At 39.5% G+C, this 18,431-nt stretch overlaps 1 pseudogene; it reads right to left on the reverse strand.

The window, feature by feature from the left end:
• Window positions 1-3,851: 3,851 nt before the first annotated feature.
• LOC122747893 overlaps window positions 3,852-18,431 on the reverse strand; it is a 57,071-nt pseudogene continuing 42,491 nt past the window's right edge.

The raw sequence follows: 18,431 nt of genomic DNA on the forward strand, positions 1-18,431 counted from the left end.
TCATCCTTTCTTTCTTTCTTTCTTTCTTTCTTTCTTTCTTTCTTTCTTTCTTTCTTTCTTTCTTTCTTTCTTTCTTTCTTTCTTTCTTCCTTCCTTCCTTCCTTCCTTCCTTCCTTCCTTCCTTCCTTCCTTCCTTCCTTCCTTCCTTCCTTCCTTCCTTCCTTCCTTCCTTCCTTTCCTTCTTTCTTTCTTTCTTTCTTTCTTTCTTTCTTTCTTTCTTTCTTTCTTTCTTTCTTTCTTTCTTTCTTTCTTTCTTTCTTTCTTTCTTTCTTTCTTTCTTTCCTTCTTCATTCATTCATCTATTTATCTATTCATTTATCTATTTATTTATTTTAATAATAAACTTTTTTATTTATAGTTTGGGGTTCCAATTTTTATCCCCTTTTCCCTTCCTCCCTTGCCTCCTCCCTGAGGTGGCAATCAGATATGATTTATATATGTATGATTGATTATGTAAAACATTACCTTATTTGTCATTTTGTACAGGCAAACTTGATTAAAAGAAAACAAAAGAAAGAAAGTGAAAAATAGCATGCTTCAGTCTGTTCCATCAATATCAGTTCTTTCTTTGGAGGTGGACAGTATGTTTCATCAATACTCCTTTGGGATTGTCTTGAATCATTGTATTGTAGAGAATAGTCAAGTCATTCACAGTTCTTCATCAAACAATATTGCTGTCTCTGTGTACAACGTTCTCTTGGTTCTGCTCACTTCACTATACATCATTTCGTACATGTCTTTCCAGGCCTTTCTGAAGTCATCCTGCTTGTCATTTCTTATAGTACAATAATATTCCATCACCATCATATACCACAATTTGTTCAGCCATTCCCCAACTGATGGGCATTCCCTTGATTTCTGGTTCTTTGACACCACAACGAAAACTGCTACAAATATTTTTGTACATGTGGGTCCTTTCCCCTTTTTTATGATCCCTTTTGGATACAGACCTAGTAGTAGTATTACTGGGTCAAAGGGTATGCACAGTCCCATAGCACGTTGGGCACAGGGAAATTAAGAATTCTAAGGGGGCAGCTAGGTGGCACAGTGGATAAAGCACTAGCCCTGGATTCAGGAGGACTTGAGTTCAAATCCGGCCTCAGACACTTGACACTTACTAGGTGTGTGACCCTGGGCAAGTCACTTCACCCTCATTGCCCTGTCCCCCCCCCAAAAAAAAAAATTCTAAGAGGTGGAAGTGAGAAAGGAGTACATTCCAAGTACTAGGAACATTCTGTGCAAAGACAGAGAAGTAGAAGATGTCCTAAAGAAATTGGGGACCAGCAAATAAATCAGTTTTGGTTAGAATATAAAAGATTCAAAGGCAAGCCATGCTTATTTTCTTTAATTTTGTAAGTTAGTATGAAGTCATCAAGCATTTGTTAAGCACCTACTATATACCAAGCACTGTGCTAAATTCTGGGGATACAAAAAATGGTCCCTTCTCTCAAGAAGCTCACAGTCTAATGTGGGAGACAACTCGAGAGCAATTATGAATAAATAAGATATATACTGGATAAATTGGAGCTAATCTTAAGGGGGGAGTATTAACATTAAGGGGGATCAAGAATGTCTTCTTGTAGAAGGTGGAATTTTACTTGAGGTTTGAAGGAAGCCAGGAAGCAGGAGTGAGGAGGGAGAGTGTTCCAGGCATGGGAGATAGTGAAATTGGATGGAATCAGCTATGGAATGTCTTATGTGAGGACCAGCAGGTGGGGCCTCAGAATTCATGGAGAGGAGCAGGGTATGAGAAAATTGTAAAGGTAGGAAGGGGCCTGGTGAGGAAGGGCTTTATATTTGGTTCTGGAGATAATAGGGAGCCAGTGGAGTTCATTGAATGGGTTGGGGCTGTAGTTGGGTGGGTCAGACCTCTGCTTTGCTTCATACAACGATCATTTGGCAGCTGTTTGGAGGACAGACTGGAGTGGGAAGAGAATGAATGAAAGAAAAATAATCATTTATTAAGTGCTTGCTATATGAAAAAGCCCTGTGCTAAGCTAGGGATATAAGTAGAAAAATAATATAGCCCCTGATCTCAAGGAGTTCACAGTCTAATTCAAGAGACAACATATATGGGCAGGTGTCAGCTGCAAGTCAGATGAGATGGAAAGATCCCATGATCCTTAGGATACAGTGGCAAAGCAGATTTTTAAAACTTATTTTTCCCTCAAATTTTTATTTTCACTTCTACTTTCACTTTTATTTTTCTCTCCCTCCCTCTTGCCCCTCCTCATGCATTGAGAAAGCAAGAAATACAATGTTCATTATACATATGAAGTCATGCAAAGCATATTTCCACATTAGCTATGCTGAAAAAGGGAAAAAAAAACAAGAAAAATAAAGTGAAATAAAATATACTTCAATCTGTACTCAGAATTCATCAGTTCTTTCTCTGGAGGTGGATAACATTTTTCATCATGAGTCCTTTGGAATTGTGGATCATTGTGTTGATCAGAGAAGCAAAAAGTTTTTCACAGTTGATAATTGTTACAATATTGTTGTTACTGTGTACAATATTCTCCTGGTCCTGCTCACTTCACTGGCAAAGCAGATATTAATGCCTCTTCTTTAAAAACATTTTTCACTGACAAAATCATATCAGTTTCTAATATTGCACCATTTGACAGTGCCAAGGACATTGGTAGCAAAAATTTTCTTTTCTGGGTCTTTAGTAGTTGTGATTGTAGCACCTATAAAAGCAGTTGCTAGGCTGCATTTTCATGAGGGTTGTTTCCTGAGACGATGGTTATGGGAAGTTGGCTAGAAGCATCACTATTCCCAAGACTCTTGGGTTCTGGGCTGCCTGGTTACTTTGCAGCTTCATAGGCTAGGTTACCTAGTGTGTGGATAGCAGTGGGCTGGAGTTGATGGGAATGACTAGCCCTTTCTCCACAGGAGCTGCTTCCCTAGATGATTATGGTTATGAGGGCTGGCCTGGAAGTAGGAGCTGTAGTATGTGGGGTGCTGTCACCCCAAGTACTCATACTTATTTGTCTGTTGGTGGCTGTTTGGTCAGCAGTTGGTGGGGGTGGTAACAAGGAAGGTGGACCCCATCTCTGAAATGATCTCTCCCTTCAATGAATCCAGGAACTGGATGGGAAGAAGCTCTGATGGTTTAGAGGTACTGCCATTCCCAAGATTCTTTGGTTCAAGGTCCTAGACTGTCTCCCTCAGTGTCTCAGGTCATAGTAGAAGTATTGTTCTGACTCCCCTGGCACATACTGTCTCCTACCTCTCCTTCAGGGTTCCTTGCTGCTTTGACCTGAAGGAAGGAAATCAAGCAAAAAGCTTTGCAATAATTCAGGCATGATGTGATAAGGGTGGTAACAGTATCAGAGGAGAGAAGGGGGCAAAAAGAGAGATGTTATGAAGGTATAATATATAGGATTTGATTAGGGGCAAAAGAGAGTGAGTTGGAGATGATACAGAAATTGCAAGCTTGGGTGACTGGCCAGATGGTGGTGTCCTCAACAATAATAGGAAAGTTAGGAAGAGGGAAAAGTTTTTGGGGAAAGATATTAAGTTCTGGTTTGGACAAGTTGAGTTTTAGATGTACACAGGAAATCTAATTCAAGATATCTAATAGACGGTTAGAGATTAAAGACTGGAGGTCATGAATTAATCTTCCTCTCTGTGGGTGACCTTCAAAGAGATTAACTTCCATAGAAGAATACCTTCTGAGAATAGGATAAGGAGGTGAAGGTTACCAACTTTTTTTTTTTTTTTTTTGCAGGGCAATGAGGGTTAAGTGACTTTCCCAGGATTACACAGCTAGTAAGTGTCAAGTGTCAATTCGGATTTGAACTCAGGTCCTCCTGAATCCAGGGCCAATGCTTTATCCACTGTGCCACCTAGTAGCCTATGAGTGAATAGTCTTTAGCTTTGCCTCCAAATTGGATCAGACACAGAATGCCACCTGGGCATTCAATATTATGAAGAGCTTCCCACTTTAAAAGTCTCCTTCCAAGTCTGTTCATTATTCTGATTGTGAATCTTAATAACATCACACATATCTTTCTGACTGATGTTATCATCTTTCTATTTCTATCCTTTTCTTAATGTGGCATTCCAAAACCTCTGTTCTGGAGGGTAACCCCCCCCCTTTTTTTTTTTAGTGAGGCAATTGGGGTTAAGTGACTTGCCCAGGGTCACACAGCTAGTAAGCATTAAGTGTCTGAGGCCGGATTTGAACCCAGGTACTCCTGACTCCAGGTCCAGTGCTCTCCCCCCCCCCTTTTTAAACAGAATCTACACTGGAAATTTATAATTTTTCTCTGACAGTAAGTAGATAGTGTGAACAGCTGCTCTGGGGTTAGTGTATGATTAGATAGTGGCATCATATTTGAAGGATCTAGATTATATTCATTTTGATAAGCATCTGATTTACTAGACATTCCACATGCTTGATCCTGATGTACAGGTACTGAGTTAGACTCACTTTCATAAGTTTTGTTAGGTCAGAGTTATATTCAATGGACAACCTTTTTCTTTTCCTTTGTGCATCGGGTCTCATGAAGGTGGAAAGCCTGCCTGATGCTCTGAAGCAGTTGAAATCTGAATTACAACAGCAGGAACAGATGTGGACAAAACCCATGATCTGAATAACTTTTGGGAAAACAATTCTAAGTAGACATCTCAGCCTCATCTGGTTACATTTGGAATTCCTTGGATTGTTGCTTAAGTTTTTCATTTCCCTGTACTTATTGTAGGGGTCTATGGGGTGCTCAGAGAGGACTAGCTCCTCTGGCATGAGGCCTTTTAGGGCCGAGTCCATTTTAGGGCTGTTCATCCACCTTTGGTGCCTACCTGGCATTCAATTCTTACCTGTGGCTCCCAAGAAGCTGTAGCATGCACAGCAGCCACACTCCAGTAATCTGTCTTGGAAAGATGGGCTAAACCAGGTTGAGGGTAACTGACAGGCCTCAAACCCATAGGTGAGGTAGGGGGATGTCTACCCCAAGCATGTGAAGACTCCTCCTGGTGGAGTGAGTGGATAAGAACTATTTGTTCCAAAAGCCATGATGGCAGCTGAAACCAGTGCTATGGAGCACTTGGAACTTGGTCATCTACTATATCCCGAGCCATCAGCTGTCATCCTGACTGGACTTCGATGACTCTGGAAGAGAGAGTGAGACAACTTTGTGAAATTCTGCCTCACTTAAATCCAATTCACACATGAATCAAGACATCACCTAGTGATGTCATCAGTCCTCTTTGAAAATGAAGGTGGGGGGCAACTAGATGGCACAGTGGATAAAGTACTGGCCTTGGATTCAGGAGGACCTGAGTTCAAATCCAGCCTCAGACACTTGACATTTAATTAGCTGTGTGACCCTGGGCAAGTCACTTAACCCTCATTGCCCTGCAAAAAAAAAGAAAAAGAAAAAGAAAGATGAACAACAACAGATTATACGCTTCTTAAAGGCAAGAACCATGTCTTATGTTTTCTTTTTATTTCCCACAGAGCTTTTCACAGTTCTATATAATAGATGTTCAATAAATCTTTGTTGAATAAATGAAGGACTAAATCTTATGTCATTTAATGATTTGGGTCCATTAAGTGATTCCTAATGCTTTAAGTATCACCAGATGTGAATGTTATGGACTCTAGTTGGGGACTATCCTTCAGAGGTTAATTTCTCTCCATAGGGGGCAGTTTCTAAATGGTCTAGCCAGCATGACTGTAATTGAAAAAACACTAACATTGGAGCCAGAGACTTGGGTTTTAGTCCTGGCTTTGCAACATACTATCTGGGGGGGTCTTTGTTTTGAAAAAGACACTTAATTTCTCTAGGGAAAAATATCCTCATTTATAAAATGGAGTTAATAATACGTGTCCCACCTACCTCAAAGAGTTGTTGGAAAGAGCAAATCAAAGAAGACAATGCATGTGAAAGTGATAAATGGTGATTATTATAATTCTAAATAGGGGTAGGAGGTATTCCCTTAAAAAATTGAAACTTCCCTCACATAAGCCCATCTGGTCACTTAAGAATCCACTCATCTTTAGTGATTCACTATCAAGCCTTGGACTAGTTCACCTCTCTCATCTCCTCTGTTCTCTGCCTTTCTGGCCATATTCAGTTTCTTAGAACCTGTTTGGGCTCAATAGTGAATTAACCACTGACAAGTTAAAATGAATCACATGATGTCATAGCACTGTCTAACGACATTTACTTAAAAGAGAAGGTACATAATGAACAATTTGAATAAAGCCATTAATTTTCTTACCACCATTTTCCAAACTACAACCCCCTCCCCCAAACTTCTAGGGAATGGAAGTTGTGAGTCCTCCTGGCTTCAGTCCCTGTGCTACTATATCAACATGTCAGAGCAGCAATCTGCACCAGAGTCAAACCCAGGAAGTTCAGGGAACAAAAAAGATGGTGTTTTAGCATTGGATCTATGAAGCCTTGAAGTCTTGAAGACAGCTTCTCCTCTTAGAATTCCTAGCTGTTTTCAGAATTCAAGTCAACTGTCACCTCTTACACAAAGCCTTTCCTGATTCTGACCCTTCCCTTACTAACTGCTAGTCTCAGCTTCAGTTACCTTATACTTACTTTGTATATGTTTTATGTTCACTTATATGTGTACATGTTTTCCATGATAGGATGTAAAGTCTTTAAGGAAAGGGATCATTCAATTATTTAATTATTGTAGCCTCATTATGTGTCCGGCACATAACAAGCACTTAATTAAATAAATACTTGCTGATTGATTAAAATGTAAACTCTGGAAAATCAGGTACTGTTGTTGATTAATTAAGGTTAGAAAAATCTCTATGAAGACATCTGTAGGCATTCTTGTTAGTCAAGAGAGAAACTAGACACAGTCACAGGGAAGCTTCTCAGGTTTTTTTCCATTTTATCCTCTCTGTCTTTCAGTGCCCTGCTCAAGCTGTCCCATGTCCCATTCAACTCATGAGACTTCATGCCCTGCCTCCCTTTGGGAATGTACAAATATGCTCATCACACCAGAGTACATGTATGTTAGAATGGTACCAGCAATCAATCACTCAACTGTCAACAAGTATTTATCAATCAATCACTGTGTACCAGTCCCAGGAATATAAGTAAAAAGAATGAATTCTCAATGAATTAATACCCTAATGGGGAAGACAACAAATTTCTATTTCTAGCTCTAGTTTTGTTCATCTGTGTATATATATATATATATATATATATATACCCACATATATAATATGTATATATTTATATTGTACATACATAATATACATATGTATGTATACAAAGCAAGTATTACATACATTTGTATCTCTCTCTCTCTCTCTCTCTGTCTCTCTAGGTCTCTCATCTGTCTGATGCTTATTCCACTTTGCCTCTGGGGTCCTGCCTTGTCTCAGCTCCATAGAACAAGCTGCTCCTCCCAAGATAAGCCCATTACTTCTTTACTTCTTTTTTTTCCCCAGGGCAATGAGGGTTAAGTGACTTGCCCAGGGTCACACAGCTAGTAAGTCTCAAGTGTCTGAGGCCAGATTTGAATTCAGCTCCTCCTGAATCCAGGGCCAGTGCTTTATCCACTGCACTACCTAGCTGCCTAGCCTATTACTTCTAAACTCACTCCTTTCTTCCTCCCTTTCCTGGCTCTTTTTGTGTGTATGTCTCCCCCTGTAGAATATAAACTCTTTGAAGGCAAAGACTGTCTTTCTTTTTGTTAATTGTATCCCCAGTATTTAGCATTCAGTAGGTACTTAATAAATATTTATTGGATTGGATTAGAAAAATAGTAATAGGATAAATGCGAATACAGATGCCATTGTTAAAAGTATGCTACTATGTGGCACAGCGCATAGAATGCCAACCCTGGAGTCAGGAGGATATTAGTTCAAATTGGGCTTTGGACACTTAATAGCTGTGACCCTGGGCAAGTCACTTAACCCTATTTGCCTCCATTCTTTATCTGCAAAACAAGCTGAAGAAGGAAATGGCAAACCATTCCAATATCTTTTCCAAGAAAATCCTGAATGGGATCATGAAGGTTCAAGCATGACTAATTGACTAAATAACAACAACAGTTGTGGTTTTTGTTTTTTTTTAACAAAAGGTATTTTGGAAGGAAGGACACTTGCAGTTGGGTGGATTAGGAAAGACCTAATGCATATTTGTGTCTAATGGTAGTCATCTCTAGGGTTGGGGGGAAGGGAAAAAAGGGAAAAAAATAGAAATTTACATGATAACTTTATTATATATTTAAAAGGAATATCAAGTTGTACATAATGCATTTATAGTTTCATGTGCAATCATCTTTATTATTATCATTACACTGTTATGGAAATGCTTGTTTCATTCCATAAATAAAAAAAAAATTTAAAAAGGAAAGACCTCATGCAAAAGGTAGTGGTTAAATGAAGAGATGACCTCTATAAGGTGGAGGTAATGAAGAAGTACATTCTAGTAATGGGGAAAGCAGTGCAAAGACACAGAAATGTGGGATGGAGTATTGTGTGTGATGAACAAAGAAACCAGTTTGTACGGATTGAGGTGTGTGGGAAGAGGAGTAGGGTCCAAGAAGATTGAAAACATAGGATGGTGCCAGGTTTGTATGGTTTTAAAAACTACATGTAGGAGTTTATCTTTTATCCTAGAGGCAACAAAAATAATTAGAGTTTATCAAGTAGCAGATTGACATGACCAGATCTGTAATGTTTAAGTAATATTACTTTGAAAGCAGTGTATAGGATTGGCTGCAGTGGTGTTATACTTGAGGCAAGGAGACCAATTAGGAGGCTGTTGTAATAATCCAGGCAAGATGAGAAGAGAGCCTAAACTAAGGTGGTAGATATGTTAATGGTGAAAAGGGGGTGGATATGAGAGATGGTGGGAAGGCAGAAATAGCAAGATTTAGGAAATGTTTGAAAATGCTGAGATTATGAAGTAGAGTTGCTAGAAGTATAGTGTTACCTTTGACAGAAATAGAGAAGTTGAAAAGAGTGGAGAGTTGAGGGGGAAAAGTTATTTGTTCACTTTTAGACATGTTGAGTTTAAAATATCTCCAAGATATCCATTTTGAAATGTCAGTTTCATAATGTGGAACTAAAATTTGGAGGAAGGGAGACTTGGGCTGTATATCTGAAGATCTGGGAGTTATCTGCATAGTTAAATAGTTAAATCCATCTGCTGTGTATTGTACAGGCTGCTGGGAGATGTAATTTCCAAGGATGAGATCCTCACCTTTCCCTCTACTTATCATAAATAACCATTCTTATATTTTCCATTTTTCTATCACTCATGCAATATACACACTCTATGAACAGCCTTTGTTCTCTCTTTGGAGAAGGAGCCCAAGTCTCAAATGCAGAATTCTCTACTTTGTTTTGCCAGGTTTTTTGAGAAGGTAGTTCATTCTCATTTTAATATATTTGGAACAGAAGACCTATAAAAAAGTACAATTTATGTATTTTACAGTGGTGTGATGAGACTTAATTTCATACAGTTAATAATAACTGTGAAGTGCTTTGGAGGAAAGTTGCTACTCATAAACAAAATATTGTTTTATGATCTACAGCAAATCAGAGACAACCAAATCTTATTTGGTTCTCATTGTTCTGGCTGTCATCTGCTTCAGAGGTCCATGGAGAAAACTCTGGGCTTCACTAAGGGATGTTTTAGTGAAGCACCAGTCTATCACTGGATTGATTGAGATCTAGGTCTGAAATTGTATTAGATTGTCTAAACTGACTGTATTTTTTAGCAAGAATCTATTACAGATGAGTGAAAAAAGGTTCCAGTGTGAACTGCGGGATGGTAGCATTCATCGCGGTTTTGCTTCCTTGTGCTGATAATAGTCAGATCTCCTGTAGTGAATGGGTAATAATATCATAAATCGCATTTATATGGTGCTATTTTTTATAAGGCACATTCCTTGTAGTAATCCCTCAAGGCAGATAATCATGGATGCATTATTATTTCCATTTTGCAAATGAGTAAACCAAGGCATGGAGAACCTAAGTGACTTATCCAGGGACTGAGCCATGATTCAAAATTATGCCATTTGACTCTTTTCATGCCACCATGCTGATTTTTACAAGTATCCTCCCCATCCAGCCTCACCCTGTGCCTATAGCTGAATTCTGGACCAGTTCTTAGAACCACATGTCTTGTTTTGAGAACAAGGGTCAGGTCAGTCTTCAAAAAGGTTTCAGCCACTTCTTGTATAAGCATCCAAGGAATTTCTTCCCCAATATTTGTGCTCCTGGGAGTCATAAACTTTTTGCCTTTCATTTGTACTTCAGTGGTCATTTGCCACACTATTCCCATCAGCACTATATATGTTTTCTGTTGTTTTATGCATAACTGAGTTTTACTATAGGGTTTTTTTTTTAGTGAGGCAATTGGGGTTAAGTGACTTGTCCAGGGTCACACAGCTAGTAAGTGTTAAGTGTCTGAGGCCGGATTTGAACTCAGGTCCTCCTGACTCCAGGGCCGGTGCTCTATCCACTGTGCCACCTAGCTGCCCCTTACTATAGGGTTTTAAAATGTCAGAGCAGAGGGGGCAGCTAGGTGGCACAGTGGATAGAGCACCGGCCCTGGAGTCAGGAGGACCTGAGTTCAAATCCGGCCTCAGACACTTAACACTTTCTAGCTGTGTGACCCTGGGCAAATCACTTAAACCCAATTGCCTCACCAAAAAAAAAAAATGTCAGAGCAGAGATTATATATAGATTAGGTAAATTATAAGATACATTACTAATTTACCTGGACTCATCTTAAAACATTGCTCTTCTATATCCTCCCTGTTTAACTTTTGAGTTGCCTGTGGTAAAATCCTTTAGGTAAGTTTGTCATTCATTGCTAGATCATCTTGATTTCCACCTTTTATTTTAAGTCTTGAGATATTTCCTTTATTTTTCTTAATCCCTGGGAGAGTGTTATCCTTTCTGTCTGGGCCCTATGAAGGAATATGTGGGATCTTACTGAATCTAGTAGCTAAGTAGAATCAGATCATGGGCCTGGAGTTAGGGAGATCTGAGTTCAAATCCTGTCTCAGATTCATACTAGCTTTGTGGTCCTGGGCAAGTTACTTCAATTCTCCCAGTCTCTGTTTCTTTACCTGGAAAATGAGGTAGTTAGATCTGATGGTCCCTAAGGTGCCTTCCAACTCAAAAATCTATGATCTTATTTCTGGATATGAAGATCCAGCTTCAGAGTATACTATTTTACTTTCCTTCCTTTTATGCTACCATTCTGTCTAACCATTAGGGTACTGCTTCATATGACTTGGGTGAGAAGTGGTAAGGATTGTGCGTAGATGAAATTCAGGTTGCTTATTGAGCCCTTCTATTTTTGTGAGCATGGAGAGAGAAAGGGTGGAGGGGAATTCCAGAATAGATGGAAATTGGGAAAGATATATAACAAGACACTATTAGGAATTGAGTAAATTTGTCCACAGGAGCTGGAAAGAACCAGAAGCAGGACTGTATCAGAGCCCAAAGAAAGGTCAACACCTGAAATTTACAGAAAGGTCCTGATGTTGGGCTTGAAAGTGGCAAGGTCTGGACTTCAGGCTGCAAGAGCTTGGTGTCAGATGATCGCAAGTCAAACTAGACCAAGAACATGAATTCAACCTATCACACTCAAGGGCCCCTTGAGTACCTGGAGCCAGTCTGTTCTCTTGACTTACCCAAACCTTCTCAGGTGGAATGATCCCTATGTTGCCATGGCCTTCATCAACCTTCATGTACAATCTATGGGGCTCACTCCAATCTTTGTAGCAACTATCCCCCTCATGCTGTAGCTGTCTTCCTTGTTCTCCATAGAATTCACAATGTGGCAGATAGCTGGTGGTTTCTACCCTACTGCACTTTTGTACTTACTCTCTCAAGTTAGGCTACTGTCTCTTTGAACAGCTAGGTGGCACAGTGGATAGAGCACTGAGCCTGGAGTCAGGAAGATTCATTTTCCTGGGTTCAAATCTGGCTTCAGACATTTACTAGCTGGGTGACCCTGGGTAAGTGACATAACCATGTTTGCCTCAGTTTCCTCAAATGTAAAATGGGGATAATAAAAAGTATCTACCTTTCAGGGTTGTTGTGAGGATCAAATGGCACAGTAAAAAGAGTAGCGGCTTTGGGGTCAGAGGATCTTGGTTCAAATTCTAGTTCTGTTACTTACAAACCTGTGTGATCCAAGACAAGTTGCTTCCCTCTCTGGGCCTCAGTCCCTTTATCTATAAAATGAGAGGGTTGGACATGATGAATTCTAATGCTGAGTACAACTCTAATCTATGATCCTGAGATGTATAATTCCAATATGGAGGTAGAATCAAGCCTCACAAAGCCAGGTTGCTGTTGGTGAGAGTGCATGTTCATCTCCATCCCTCCCAAAGGACTCCATTCTTCTAATGCACTCAGTAGAGACCCTCGGCTCTGACCCAAAGAGAATCATTCTGTTCCCCCCAGCCCCCCTCCAAGTCAATATTCTCTGCCCCTATTCATGAGTTAACTAACAAAAGTCCACTGTGCAAGTCCTAGGATATAAAAAACTATCCCAACCTATTGTTTATAGCTATAAAATCTCTTCACCCAAAGTAGACTATAAATGTTATTTTGCTATAGGCCCCAAGACCACTCTTCAGTTTCAGGTTAGATGGTCTCTTCTCATAATCATTTGAATCTAGGTTTGGTGGCATTCTTGATCCCTGTCCACATTTGTCTGACCTAGCCTCTCCCTCTTTTCTGGGCTCTTATGAATCTTCTTAGAGCCCCTGAGTAGCCCCTACTCTTCTTTTCTCCAACTATTAAGTAACTTGGATTAATCTTACATTTTAGAGAAATTAGCAAACGTTTTCAACAGCAAGTCTTCTCCCCATCAAGTTTCTACAGCAGATGTTAAAATATTCAATGAGCATGTGAACAGATTGAGAATCTGCACTTGGTAAGGATTTCATAGATTGGCCAACAAGATGCCAAATAATAATTTACTCTAATAATCAGATGGATGGATGATTTTATGGGTGTAGATGTTCACTAGAATGATTCCAATCACCATCCTTCCATGCCTTCCCATTCTGTGGGGCTATTGTGCACATCCTCCCATAAGTTTGCCAGAGGGAGTTCTCTCAATGTGATGGAAACATTCTTCACTTTCTCTTGACATCAGAAGAATCTCAGTGGAATGTGTAGGCTGCTCATCAGTTAGCCTTTGCTCTTAACATGTAACTAGTCTTCCCCCCCATCTATCTCATACAATTCACATGCTTTATACTCTTTCACCCTCAAAATTCTTTGTTTTCTAACATGTCACAGATTTGTCTTGTCTTTTGGGGAAACATCAATTTCATTCTTCAAAAATTGTATTCTTCTATGACTTCAGAGGTAGTGAGTTGGTACAATGGATAAAACACTGGGCCTGGGGTTAGGAAGACCTGAGATCAAATCAGGTTGTAGACACTTAACTAGTTGTGTGACTCTGGGCAAACCATTTAACTTCTGTTTGTCTCAGATTTGTTGTCTATAAAGTGGAGCGCTTATTTTTCAGTTATTGTGAGAATCAAATGACAGAATATTTGTAAAGTGCTTGGTATGGTGCCTGGCACATGGTAGGTGCTTAATTAATGTTACTTACTGAGTGGCAATCCAACTCATTGGTTTCTTCCTGTTCAGTTCTGGGTTCAAATCATATCACCTATCATTTTTTTTTCTCTGTCTCTCTGTCTCTGTCTGTCTCTCTGTCTCTCTTTCTGTCTCTGTCTCTGTCTCTCTGTCTCTTTCCCCCTAATGCCTAGGTTGGTAGCTTTTGGGGGAAAATGTTCTAAATCAACAGGTGCCAGGAGAGATAGTTGCAGTAGGGACAATATCCTGCTGCCTCCCACTTCCTTTTCTACCTATCCAGCCCTCATGTGAATGTGAATGCATGGTGCTTCCTCTGTTTCCATCTTTGAAATGCTTATTCCTTCCTGATTTTAGCTGAATGAATATCACAGATAGACAAACCAGGATTTGACCTTGTGAATCTCAAAAGACTGGAAGAGTCAATGGTAGTTCTGATAAGTGAAGGCCATAGCAGAGTCTACTGGTAGCTGTAGCAGCTGAAACCAGGAGGATACAGATGTCAGGATCAACTAGCCTGGTTCAACCCATTATTGAATCAAATCTAAAAGCCAAGAAATCCATATTGAAGCAGGGGAACTAACTACTCGTCAATCAGCTAGGCCATATCCAGAAATAAACTTGGAGGGGGGAGTGCAGGAGGGAATGCTTGTAGCAATCACTTTGAGTTTGAGCCCACTCTCCCAATATAGTAGAGGAGAGTGTTCTCCCAGTATGGGAGGTGATCATACATTGGTTCTTGCTGTGCCTACTGTCTTATCAAATATTTCTTCGTAAAAGCTAATTAATGTTAATTAGTTAACTGATTTTGATGAAGGGTCAAGTGATAATGATATTGGAGAGGTGTTAACTGGTAAGAGATATTGTGGGAAATACACTGGGTGTGGATTTGTGAGTTATAGTAGTAGATACTCTTCACCCAGCCCCTCTTGGTTACCTGTGGGATTCTGAGATAGTCCAGATCTTCCATCTTACAGTAATCCTTTGTATATTGTAATGATTGGAATGACGCCACCTGCTGGAGACTTACTGTAGAAGAGTCCCACCCATGAAACGAAGGTCTTTGAGGGCAAGGCCAGGAGTCTTTTCTTTGGAAAAGGAAGTGACGCGGGCTAGTGGGAGGAAGAAGGAAGAGACTGGCGCTTGGTCTCGCGCTCTTTCCTGAGGATGCTGGTGGAGAGGGGAGCTAGAAATGTGCTCTCCCTTTAATAGATAGGAATCTAGGCCTTTCTTTCTCTCTTTACCAAATTCTTATTCTCTTTAATAAACGCTTAAAAATCTAACTCTTGCTAAAGCTTATAATTTATTGGTGACCACTCATTGGATATTTTAGACAGACTAGCTAGAATTTTTAAAAAAATTACATTCTAAGCATTCCAAAAATTTAATTAACCATGTGTTCTCTGAATTATATGAATATTTTGTACCAAAGGTCAGTTTCACTTAGATTTGGGCTTGTTAGGCCAGAAGATTTTATTCTAACAGCCTGGCATTCCTATCTTTCCTCAAATTTCCTGTGAAGTCCTCTGCCGCCACCACCATCAAGTCAGGAAGCCAAAAAGCCCCAGCGCTCTCTGCGCAGGCTCCCTTTCCTCCTTCCTGTCTCCTCCCAGACCATAGGAGGCTCCTCAAGTTGATTGGCTGGTAGCCTTGATAGACAGCACCCATGAGCAAATGTCATTTCCTGACGCCAAGGAAAAGCCACAATGCCTCTGAGGCATTTTCCTCATGGTGGAGCTTTCCCACAGCAAGTCTCCAGTAGGTGGCGTCATTCCAATCATTACAGTCCCCCCTTTTGTTCCTTGAGAAACAAAATGTTTCCTTGACGGAACAGTAAAAAGAATATAATAACTATTGCTAACTAATAATATGTGAACAACAATATAGAAAAGGAAGAGAGGAAAGTTTTGTCCAGAGGGGCGATTTTTTTTTTTTACTCTTTCTTTTTGAGAGAACCATGAGTTTTTTTTTCTCCTTTCTCTTTTATGTTGTTCTGTTTAACTAAAAAAGACCAGAAAGGGTTATTGAACCCTATTGCTTGATACCTCACTGAAAACATTGAATATTGAAATCTTATTTCTTTTTGAAAAATTAATCACCACTTTAAGTATCTGCTACTGTTATACTAGAGAATTCATGTATAAGATGATGTGGTTTACTTGCTAAAAGAAGATTATGTAATAATGTCTAATATAATCAGCTATTTACATTCATTTATTATTTATATGTCATTATACTCTGGGTATGGTTTGGAATTATTGTATATATCACTAATATATTCTCAGTTATGCAGCATAGCACACATTTTTACCATCATACTGTCTTTGGTGAAATTAATGAGATTTCAGAAATATGGAAACTTATCATTTCAGAGACTGACTTGCTGTGAACTCAGATGCAGGCCCTGGAGAGAATATATGTGCAACAAAAGGAGAAACAGGTATACGTAAGTCCATGGTTTGCTTATGATGGTGACTATGTAGAGCACAATTACTAGACACAGTCCAGTATTCATCCTCTCTCCCTCATAATTTAACCTAATTTAACTGAACTTATTTATCTTTTTATCTCACTCTGTTGAACTCTCCTGTGGCCTAACACAATCACTGGCTGTCTCGGAACCATAAGATATGGTATGATAACCTTTCCATAACATTTTCAGGTGTCATGAACACATACTAAATTTGGCTTTGATCCAGACACATGGTGGTAAAAAGTGTTACTGATTGCAAAACTACCTCAACCCTCTATTGGAAGTCTAAGGATATAAAGAAGGGAATGTAATGGAATTTACTAATTTGATCATTGACAATGCTATGCTAAGGTTTAGTAAAAAAAAAAAAATACAGCAATTCAAACAGTTAAAAAAGAGAATCCAGCTTTCCAGACCAGAGTCCAGAATCCAGAATCCAGACCAGAGTCCAGAATCCAGTTTTCCAGACCAGAATCCAGTTTCCTCCTGATGACATCTTACCACTTCAAGAAGACAAGAGAAATCAGAGACTCTATATGAACTGTTTTGTTTTGTTAGTTTTTACTATCTCCTTTCTGTTATAATATACATCATCTGTAACATGTACCCTATGCAGAGGCCCTCACTTTGCAAGACTAATGTCAAAGCGTCGGTTCATGAGGACAAAAAAAAAAAAAAATCGCCCCTCTGGACAAAACTTTCCTCTCTTCCTTTTCTATATTGTTGTTCACATATTATTAGTTAGCAATAGTTATTATATTCTTTTTACTGTTCCGTCAAGGAAACATTTTGTTTCTCGAGGAACAAAAGGGGGGACTGTAATGATTGGAATGACGCCACCTACTGGAGACTTGCTGTGGGAAAGCTCCACCATGAGGAAAATGCCTCAGAGGCATTGTGGCTTTTCCTTGGCGTCAGGAAATGACGTTTGCTCATGGGTGCTGTCTATCAAGGCTACCAGCCAATCAACTTGAGGAGCCTCCTATGGTCTGGGAGGAGACAGGAAGGAGGAAAGGGAGCCTGCGCAGAGAGCGCTGGGGCTTTTTGGCTTCCTGACTTGATGGTGGTGGCGGCAGAGGACTTCACAGGAAATTTGAGGAAAGATAGGAATGCCAGGCTGTTAGAATTCTGTTCTCAATCTTTTTCTTTCTATTTTCCAATAAACCCTTAAAAACCTAAACTCGTTTTATCAGTGATTTTTAGTCAGTTTCCCCCAAAACTGGGGGAACAGATTAGAATCCACATTTAGAATCTTAAATTACACAATATTGAATATAGACTATCAAGCCATCACTCAGAAAAAGAAAAAAAATCTTTTTTTTAACTGAAAGTGGCACAGTGGATAAAGCACTGGCCCTGGATTCAGGAGGACGCGAGTTGAAATCTGGCCTCAGACACTTGACACTTACTAGTTGTGTGACTCTGGGAAAGTCACTTAACTCTCATTGCTCCCCCTTAATCCCCCCTAAAAACAACAACAAAAAAAGAGTGCCCTTTAAAGCAAGGCAACCAAGGCAGAGAATCACACCTTTCAACCAACTTGCCCGGTTGCCATAGCTTTCAACCAGCAATCAGGGTTGTGTTCAGAATCAAGGATGTGAACATCAGTTCTCATTATAAGACAGTAAGTTTACAGCAGGGTTCTTCATAATTTTTTGTATCATGGCCCCTATTAGAAGGCTAGTGAAACTTATAAACCCTGTCATAGTAATTTCATATAAAATATTTATTTACATAGATGGTATGGCTTCTTTTAGGGGAAAATCTTGAAAGGTTCTAGATAAAAAATAAGAATAGAAATAAATCTCCATTGACATAATCAAAACTGATTTATAATCAATGGTGGGATATATAACAGAGAAAGAAACATGTTTTTACTTTTTCTAAGACTGATGCTCAAGTGTACACATCAAAGCTAAGGATCATGCCTGGAGGAAATATGAAAGTAGTTTCTGGGTTCCCAATAAAAAGAAAGGCAGGCTAGGAGTAATGTCTACAATCTACCACAGACATCATGCCATCTGCCTTGCTGCTGTGCATTCTCCCTCCACCAAGTCCCTGGTTTTCACCTCTTGCCATAGAAATAGTAAGCAAATCAATACCATTGCTTATAGAAATGATGTGACAATCAATTGTCTATGATTCAGCCTAGCTTTCTTGTGACTCCAGATTGAAACTCCTTTCCCTGGCCTTCACTTTTCTCTACATGTTGTGTCCATATATTTGAATTTAGTTCTAGGACTGAGCCTATTAGAATTCCCAGCAAAGTCAATTTTTCTGTTTACTTTATGTCTCCAGTGTTTAAAACAGTGACTGGTACATAGTAGATGCTTAAAAGTTAGTTGAATGACTGACAAATTGTCTCCACCTGTTAAAACTTGGGTCTAGAAC

The sequence above is a fragment of the Dromiciops gliroides genome, chromosome 3, assembly GCF_019393635.1.
Source record: "Dromiciops gliroides isolate mDroGli1 chromosome 3, mDroGli1.pri, whole genome shotgun sequence".
Taxonomy (NCBI): Eukaryota; Metazoa; Chordata; class Mammalia; order Microbiotheria; family Microbiotheriidae; genus Dromiciops; species Dromiciops gliroides.